The sequence below is a fragment of the Myxine glutinosa genome, chromosome 7 (genome assembly GCF_964187855.1).
Source record: "Myxine glutinosa chromosome 7, kmMyxGlut1.1, whole genome shotgun sequence".
NCBI classification, from domain to species: domain Eukaryota; kingdom Metazoa; phylum Chordata; class Myxini; order Myxiniformes; family Myxinidae; genus Myxine; species Myxine glutinosa.
This window is the reverse complement of record NC_136267.1, coordinates 22,302,528-22,312,282: the sequence shown is the minus strand read 5'-3', so window position 1 is coordinate 22,312,282 and position 9,755 is coordinate 22,302,528.

Sequence of the window (9,755 nt, the reverse complement as noted above, 5' to 3'; positions counted from 1 at the left end):
AGAAGTTTGCACCAGTAATCACAATCGAGCAATAACTAAAATTGCTGCTCAAGCTAGCCACGAGAATTCTTCAGGGATATTATGACGTCATTTGGATAGTTTGATGCGTCGTACAGTGGGTCATGCGTCCGTGAGCCAACCGAGGAAGTCGGCTCACCTAGGAAGTGCACACTCCGAAAGAGGGCCGGTGATCTTCCACCCAGGAATACTCGAGAGCATGCGAGTTAGTTTGGAATGTCGACTGCACACAAAATAGGTGACGCTTTGGAGGAGGGGGGGGGCGGGGGGGGCGGTGTTTCCCGAAGAGTCACAAAGTGCCACGGGGGTGTCCAGAGCCACAGTCACAAACTCCCTCTTCATGGACGCAGCGATCTTGGATTTCCGTTCACCATGACAGGGAATGTCTATTTCGAACGACCTTGCTCTCTGTTGAATTCACACAAAAAATGGCAGAGGTGGTGTTTAAATCATTCATTGGAAGGTACGAGGGGGCATTTCCCATATAGACTAGACGGATTTATGGGAAAAGGCCATGTATAAGCTTCCAGGTGCATTTTGGGGCAAAAGTTGTAAAGTTAAAGTGAAAGAGCTGCACGTACATACATGATATATAAATGATTGTTCAAAGAAATTGGCCAAAAATGGCAATTTGGCGGCCATTTTGTTTATCCTAATGAGAAGGTCAAAAACCCCAAATTCGGCTTGGGAACCGGGTTAATCGAATCCAGCATACCCTAATTATGTTAAAAAGTGAGGTTCCCAACTTTTACCCAAAAATGCACCGGACATTCACATTTCTCAGAAATCCGTCTCGTCTAAAAAGGAGAAAGCAAAAAGACGACAGTTCAACGGGAAGTTTGTAAAATTTGCAAGGAGCTAATCAATGAACACCAACTCATTGACTGAGCTGTCGGATACCACCGATAAAAGAAAACTTGAATCGAAGCTGATCGAAATTTGCAAAATCTCGCATTTTTTAAAAGTGGGCTTCAGGTAAAGCATCTCTGAGCGTTACTGGGGGTGGAGGGAATCAGAGGGGAGTCAAAAAACGGCCAAAAAGGAGTCACATATGTGTTTTGCGTACAGCCCCTGGGAGAGCCGACACGACTATTTTGAGCCTCGCAAGACTGCGCAGGCGACATTGTTAACCCTGAATGTGTTACTCAACAACCACAGAATATTATCTCGTGTTTGTATAACGTGGTGAAGGTGATATAATCACGAACAACGTACGAGGAATGAAATTGACGCGTTGCCTTTCGGTGACTGCAGGAGTCTGTCCAAATTCCAGCAGTCCAGAAAAAACTACTCGAGGTGTGCGGATTTGGCACACCCTTTGTACAAACTCGGATGTTGCACACCCTATGCACACTTGCCTGCTGTGACCGACGAGTTTGCCTCGTGTTGTACCTTGCGTTATCCCATTTTTGATTGAAATACCAGAGAACTGTGAGACGAGCTGTGCACAAGGTGTAGAACTTGAGTCAATCTATCCTGTTTATCAAACCAAGCACTTTGAATAATTGTATAATCAGGATAACATTGCACCACATCAATAGATATCCAGAAACGTCACTTGGGAATATCACATAATATGCAGATAATATAAAACATTCACACCTTTGTTTGTCTTGGAGGATGATGCCTTCGCCTTATTTTGGATACAACTACTATCCCCTTTTGATTCAAGTGTCAGAGAACCATACTTGGATGTTGTACACCTTGTGCACACCTCGTCTCGTGCTGTGCACACCTTGTCTGACACCTTAACCTCAAGGTGTGTACAACTTGTACCTGTGCGATATCCCATTTCATTTAAAATACCAAAGAACCATACACCCATTCCACACCTTATCTCAACTTGTGCACACCTTGTTCACCTTTTATATATATATATATATATATATATATATATATATATATATATATATATATATATATATATATATATATATATATATATATACATACTGAAACGCAAAAGAAACTTACCACCTTTGAAACCTTTAAATATCAACAATAACACCGTGTAGTAAATGTGTGAACTTATTTGTGGACAATAGTGTCCTCACTGTCAGACAAAACGGTCACGGATGGTCACTTGAACCTTCAATGGTCACTTCATAGCACAGCTGTTGAACAGCCGTTTTGACTGTCAGTGATTAGCCAAGGGGTACGGGATGATTTTAATGAGCTGCACGTGCTGTCTTGATATTGGCTTTAAAAAGGCCAGTGCAAAATGGGCATTTCAATCAACATGCCACGATTGTCAAGGGATCAACGGCAGCGTGCCCTGGGCATGCTGCAAGGCGGACTGAGCTACCGTGAGGTGGCACGTCGCCTTGGCTGTTCACACCAGACGATATCAGCCCTGGTGGACAGAGACACCCTCCACAACTCTGCAGATGACAGACCTCGATCAGGGAGGCCAAGAGTCACCACTGCAAGGCAGGACAGGCAGATGGTCCGAAGTCACCTGCGGGATCGATTCCGTCCAGCATCCCGCACTGCGGCAGAAACTCCGGGGTGTGCAAACCCACGGATCTCCAATGATACTGCACGAAGACGACTGCATGACTATGGTCTGACTGCCAGACGACCATACCAAGGCCCCGTGATGACGGCTGCCCATCGCCGCAACCGACAGAGATGGTGCCAGCAGCATCAGCGGTGGACCTTGGCGCAGTGGAACGAGGTCGCTTTCAGCGATGCGTCAAGGTTCTGTGTGGACAGTCCTGATGGGCGTGAGCGTGTCTGGAGAAGAACTGGCGAGCGATATGCCGATTGTTACGTGCGTCAAGCCAACAGGTGGGGTGGCCCAAGTGTGATGGTGTGGGCCGCCATATCAGGCCAGTACAGGGCGCCACTGGTGGTTGTGGATGGGAATCTTAACGCCCAGCGGTATGTGGATAACATCCTGCGACCTCATCTGCTGCCATTCCTGCTAGACCACCCAGAACTGAGAACCTTTCAGCATGACAACGCTCGTCCCCATGCTGCTCACTTTACCACTGCATTTCTCCAAGGCGAGAACATCAACACCATGCAGTGGCCTGTGCTCTCCCCTGACCTGAATCCCATAGAGCACCTGTGGGATGAGCTTGGGAGACGCGTAGTTGGCAGGGCCAGGACACGGGCAGAGCTGCTTCGGACATTGAGGACTGAGTGGGACAGCATCCAGCAGCAATCCATCCAAAGACTGGTAGGCAGTATACGCCGACGATGCACTGCCTGTATCCAAAACAATGGTGGCCACACACGCTATTGAAAGGGGACTGACATTGCACCCTGTGCTGTTCTATACTGTAGAACAAACTGATGAGATGGTGTATCTTGGTCAAAAACTTGACATGTCATCAATAAAATGCCAGTGTTTCAATTAGCAATTGTTGGTTTGTTTTATTTTGAACTGTTACAATTTTATTACATTTCAAACAAGTGGTAAGTCCTGCCTTGCAGTGGTGACTCTTGGCCTCCCTGATCGAGGTCTGTCATCTGCAGAGTTGTGGAGGGTGTCTCTGTCCACCAGGGCCGATATCGTCTGGTGTGAACAGCCAAGGCGACGTGCCACCTCACGGTAGCTCAGTCCGCCTTGCAGCATGCCCAGGGCACGCTGCCGTTGATCCCTTGACAATCGTGGCATGTTGATTGAAATGCCCATTTCGCACTGGCCTTTTTAAAGCCAATATCAAGACAGCACGTGCAGCTCATTAAAATCATCCCGTACCCCTTGGCTAATCACTGACAGTCAAAACGGCTGTTCAACAGTTGTGCTATGAAGTGACCATTGAAGGTTCAAGTGACCATCCGTGACCATTTTGTCTGACAGTAAGGACACTATTGTCCACAAATAAGTTCACACATTTACTACACGCAGTGTTATTGTTGATATTTAAAGGTTTCAAAGGTGGTAAGTTTCTTTTGCGTTTCAGTATATATATATATATGTATATATATATATATATATTGTTACGGACCGCGGATAAGATGTTAATGGATTGCTGAGCGGATGGCGGCCGCGGCCCGAACTATTAACAATGACTAAGACCCGATTCTGAAACGTTGGCCAAATCGTGCCACAAATATTCAATGAGGGAAAAGACAAAGACGACACGGATGTGAAGAAGAGGAAGATGAAGGCAAAAAGGTTTGAAATACGATTATTATTTATTACTATTTACAGGACCAAAAGAAACCAAGGAAGAAGGAAAGATAATAAAATTAAGACAGAAGGAATCAAGGAGACACAGTGAAAATTCTAGCTTACCTATTACAGTCTTACTTAACCCAGGGACAAGACAAACAAAACAAACTCACGTACACAAGAAGGATGGAAAGGCAGGGATGGTTTGGGACGGCAGAGGAGGGTCCAGGCAGATGGTGGCGTCGAGGTCCGGCTCCAAGCGCGCGCTCCGATCCACGCTTTGGGGTCGAGGCGAAAACCCGGCAAACACAGCCTCGCGTCTCACCGACCGGCAATAGGGCCTAGAGGGTATCGGCCTATTGCCGCAATACAGGCACTCCCTCACGTTTCTCTCTCTCAGTCTTGCTCAATGGTTCGCTCTCCGTGCTGCCGTGGGGACGTCGTGTGCTTTTTCAGGACTCATCTGCCGTTGCGCGATCTTCGCACGCATATCTCATCCTCAAGCGCCGGTGTGTCACGCCCTCCTCGGTTTCGGTACCGCCCTCCCCCCGTGCTCTGTGACCTTATATGGCAATGCCACGGGCTTGCCTCCTTATTTGGGACATGGCGCCGAATGGCACGCCCCTCGTGGCGAGCCACGGGCTTGTTTCCTTATTTGGGCATGGGGCTGAACAGCCCCGCCCTTCGTGGTGCGCTTGGGCTTGCCTCTCCCTGGCGACCCCGCCCCTCCTGTTCAAACAGAGCACGGAGCACATATTCACTATAGCAGCGAAATGAGAGGGCGCGCACCCCACGCTTGTGAACTGCTTTACCCAGAGATGGAGAGTTTGGCTGGGAAATGGAATTATTGAAGGGGAGCTATTCTTAATTGATTCGGTGCAATGGAGTATTAATTAATGGAAGACAAATCCTTAGCCTAATACACAGAATAAGGAAATAAACTACCAACAAGGAGGAAATCTATGATTGGCTAACGTGATTGTTGATGACCTAATTACGGGATGCCCTTTTGACCTTTATACACAACTGGAGGAAGGAGGGCGATATTTTACAATGTACTATACAATAAAAAACACAATAAAAAAACACCATTCTCATATCCACAACAATATATATATATATATAGCCTGGTGTTAGCTTAGCGGTTAGGGTGCTGGCTTGGGATCTTCGAATCCTGGTTGATCGCTAAATTAACACCAGGGGGGTTGACTCAGCCTGTCATCCTTCCGAGGTCGGCAAATTGAGTACCAGCTTGCTGGGATGAATGATCCCGGTGTGTACCCCGGTTTAGAATAGGTACACCGTATCCCTGCGCATCATAAGAGGCGACTAAGGGTTGGCGCCAGGAAGGGCATCCGGCCATAAAAACATTGCCTCAAACAGGAAACCATGATTGTCATGGGGCCCGCAAGGCCCCATGCTCCCTGCTCGAGCCCCCTGCTCTAGCGGGGAAAATGGCCTTAAAACGATCATTCATATATATATATATATATATGCATATACATATATATGCATATACATATATATATATATATATGCATATACATATGTGCATATACAATATACATATATATATATATATATACATATATTTAGATATACTAGCTTGGCTCGGCTCGCGCGTCGTTTCAGAGGAACGGGCTTATTTTAGCTGAGGATAATGACTGTACCTGAGTTGCTGTGTTGTCATGATTTACACCAATCATAATACAAACAATTATTTTGCACAAATGTATTTGTTGTGTTTGTGATATTACATTTTTATAAGCAATTTAGGTTGAAGATTTAGGTTGAATGTTTTTTTTTTCAAGAAAGAACACGTCAGCACATACATAGGGGAGGGGTAGGTGCAGACTGGAAGTTTGGGACATTTACACCTCACCACCACTTAATTCAAAACACCTCACCACCACGTAATTCAAAACACCTCACCACCACGTAATTCAAAGCACCTCACCACCACGTAATTCAAACCACCTCACCACCATGTAATTCAAAACACCTCACCACCACGTGATTTAAAAACACCTCACCACCACGCCATTTAAAAACACCTCACCACCATGTAATTTAAAACACCTCACCACCATGTAATTCAAAACACCTCACCACCACGTGACTTAAAAACACCTCACCCCCACGCCATTTAAAAACACCTCACCACCACATGATTCAAAACCACCACAACGTTATTAAAAACACTTCACAACCACGAAAACAAAAGTTTGAGGGACTGACAACACAGACACTGCCCAGATGTGTATATATATGGATAAATGACTGTACCCGAGTTGCCATTTTGTAATGGTTTAAACCAATCATAATTCAAACAATTATTTTGCACAAATGTATTTGTAATATACGTGATATCACATTTTATAAAAAATTGAAGTTGAAAAAAAAAATTTCCCGAACCCCCCTCCCCCCCCCCCCCCCCCCCAAAAAAAGAAAAAATTGGAAATTTTTTCTAAAAAAAGAAACCTTAAGGACATACCGACGGGAGAGATATGTGCATACCAGAAGTTTGGAACGATTTCACAAAAGTTTGAGGGAGTAGTTCAGTGACAAGACAAGACAACACAAATATGTATGTGTATGCATGTATGCATATGCAAATATACGAATGACGATTCGATTGGGATCGAAGAGAACACCTTCTTCGTCTTCTGTACAGTGAAGTTGCCAGCCCTGAATTCTCTGGCTACATCTGGGTCTTCATTGGGAGTGCAACCATGTCCCTCAGGTGAACAGGGACCCACCTGGCATAGTGTGTGTGGTCTAAGGCATGGAACCATGGCACCAGTTCCGTCAGGGCATCAAGGTACATCGTGAATGAAGCCTGCCGCAGAGCGCGCACGTAGACCAGTACCAACATCTCTAGTTCCAGCACAGTTGCCCAGTACTGAAAGTTGGGAATGTCTTCTCCTCTCTGGTGACACCAGTCTTCGAACTCAGGCAGGTCTTCTGCATCGTCAGCATACGTCATACAGTGGCGTTCATGCGCACGGTGTTGCAGTACGTGCGGTGCCGCTGCAGTGATTTGATGAGCTCTTCTTGTGCGGGTGACGTGGGCAGCTCGCAGGAAGGAGTCGGCCGTCCCTGGCGTTGCAATCTCGGCTTGCAAATCTGCAAAATCTGCAAATCTTGCAAAAATCAAATCTCTGAATCTGAGATGGCCCAATATCCAGATCTTTTCATAATATGATAGTCTACTCGTGTGCCATATTTGATGCTTTCCTCACAAAATGCACAATTGTTATGCTATATTTAGCTTAGCTGCCGGATTATATATATATATATTTGATATATAACTAACGAAACCTATTTTTTTGCAACAATTTTAACTTTATTGAACAACAGTAGTGTTTGTAACAATTGCACACTTTTAACCGTTTGTATTTTTGATTTAAAAATACAAACGTACTTGACAACGATGTTGATGTGCTTGCCAGGCATCGAGTCTTTTAATCCACTGCGGTGCAACTTCCTTCCCGACATTGTATAAATCTGTGGATGCCTCGTGGAAGGACTACTTTCCTTTTCTCTCAAAACGTCATCCCGACCGTTTCCTGCTGCCACATCAATGAAGGTGATTTATCGTGTCTGGGCAACTCAGAAGGTATTTTTCTAAGAGGGTGGCCCTACGTATCATTGCAATATAGATCGTGCGGCTCTTCTGTGTATACATAAAAATTAATATATCTGTCATGATGTCAAGTGTTTGACTTGTCTGGCAGGTTTCCCTTTTATCGCAACAACACCCAGGCGCGTACACGTGCGGTGCCTTCCACGGGTCTAATGAACCACCCTGACATCTGGGCCCAATTTTCAGGGGTTTTCACCCGGGCACAACCCAATTTGTGCGCGCAAATAGGCATTTCTTATACATCTGGTGTGGCTCTTATTTATAGGAAAGAAAATAAAGAAGATCGAGCAGAACAGCACGAACAACGCAAAGTTACGGTGACGAATAAATACAATGAGCGTATAACGCAAAGTTACGTGAAGATGGATTATATTATATTATATCTCGTATTACATTTGCACGCAAACCCATCACGTCGCCAACCAGTAAATTGTATTCAAACAAAAGTTTACTTTCTATTTTATTTTCTGACGGTTCTTCTTATTGAGCTCCACAATGTGCTCAAATCTCGGGATCCTCTTTGATATGCCGTGCGCTTTACTTGGTTGCTGAACTCTAACAATGTTGTCATTTCAATATTGCATCTGCACAACTTACCAGGTCGATTGTATGGACACAGCTGAGGTCATGGATCCACTGATGTGGACTCACGGCAAAGGTTGTGGGCACTCTGTTTGGAGAGGTTCTAGGCTTAATCTCCACGAATAACTAAGGCCAGACGATGAACCAAACAGTCAGCAAACTGGTCATTTGCTTACAGGTAAGTGGTTCTTACTTTTTTGGGAATAAATTTTTTTTTTTTAATTTTTAATTGAAATAAAGTTAAGTATAAGGTGTTGTAGAATTGGTACCATTTATAACATCATTTAAAACGTTGACATAATGCTTTGGGAATATCTGTTACTGTTTAATAAATCATTCGTATTATGAGACATATTTCTGGTGTGTGTGTGTGTGTGTGTGTGTGTGTGTGTGTGTGTGTGTGTGTGTGTGTGTGTGTGTGTGTGTGTGTGTGTGTGTGTGTGTGCGCGCGCAGGGTGATCTAAAAGTACCTTGTAAACATGATTTTATGTTTCTGTCTGGCATTGTGACTTTTATGTTTTTTGCTTTCCTTTTCAGATGAGCTGAATAAACATGGTTCAATGAGGAAGTGAATCTTGGTGGTTGACCAAATGTGAAGTGTGGAAGTAATCGTGTTTTAGCTGGAGCTGCAGAGGCGATGGACCTTTTGTATGTAACTTTCCATTCTGTATATGGAATAGAAGTATTTCAATGCAATTTGTTCAATTCCAGGCAGAGAGTGACCTTCAATACAGAAGTGCTGAGACACAAGCCACCTATCTCCAGAGAGGGGGGGATCCCGACATACTACACTCAAAAGGCCGAAATGCCTTTATTTCATGTTGTACATTAATTTGATTAAGAAGCAAAATAATTATTGTGACATTCCCTTCTGCCTGTGAAAATAATGTGGTCCGGCACACTTTGGGGAAATTGGCAATGGAGTTTGGAAGCGTATAAGGAATAAACAAAACTATGTATGGTGTGTGTGTGTGTGTGTGTGTGTGTGTGTGTGTGTGTGTGTGTGTGTGTGTGTGTGTGTGTGTGTGTGTGTGTGTGTGTGTGTGTGTGTGTGTGTGTGTGTATATATATATACAGTCACGTGAAAAAGTAAATACACCCCATGTAAAGTTTTGACTTTTTCAACATATTTCAACATACATCCATTTGATCTTCATTTCAACAATATTGATAGATAAAGGTGATATAATATAACAGATATCATGAAACATTTACATTTTGTAGTCCATTGTATAATTTAAATAAACATAAATGCAAATTTCGCATGTGGAAAAAGTAAGTACATCCCTACATTTATCACTACTTCAAATACCTAAAATTAGAATCAGGTGCACCAGCTCAGGTGCAAATGATTGGAACATCGTTAGAGAGGATCTTGGAGGA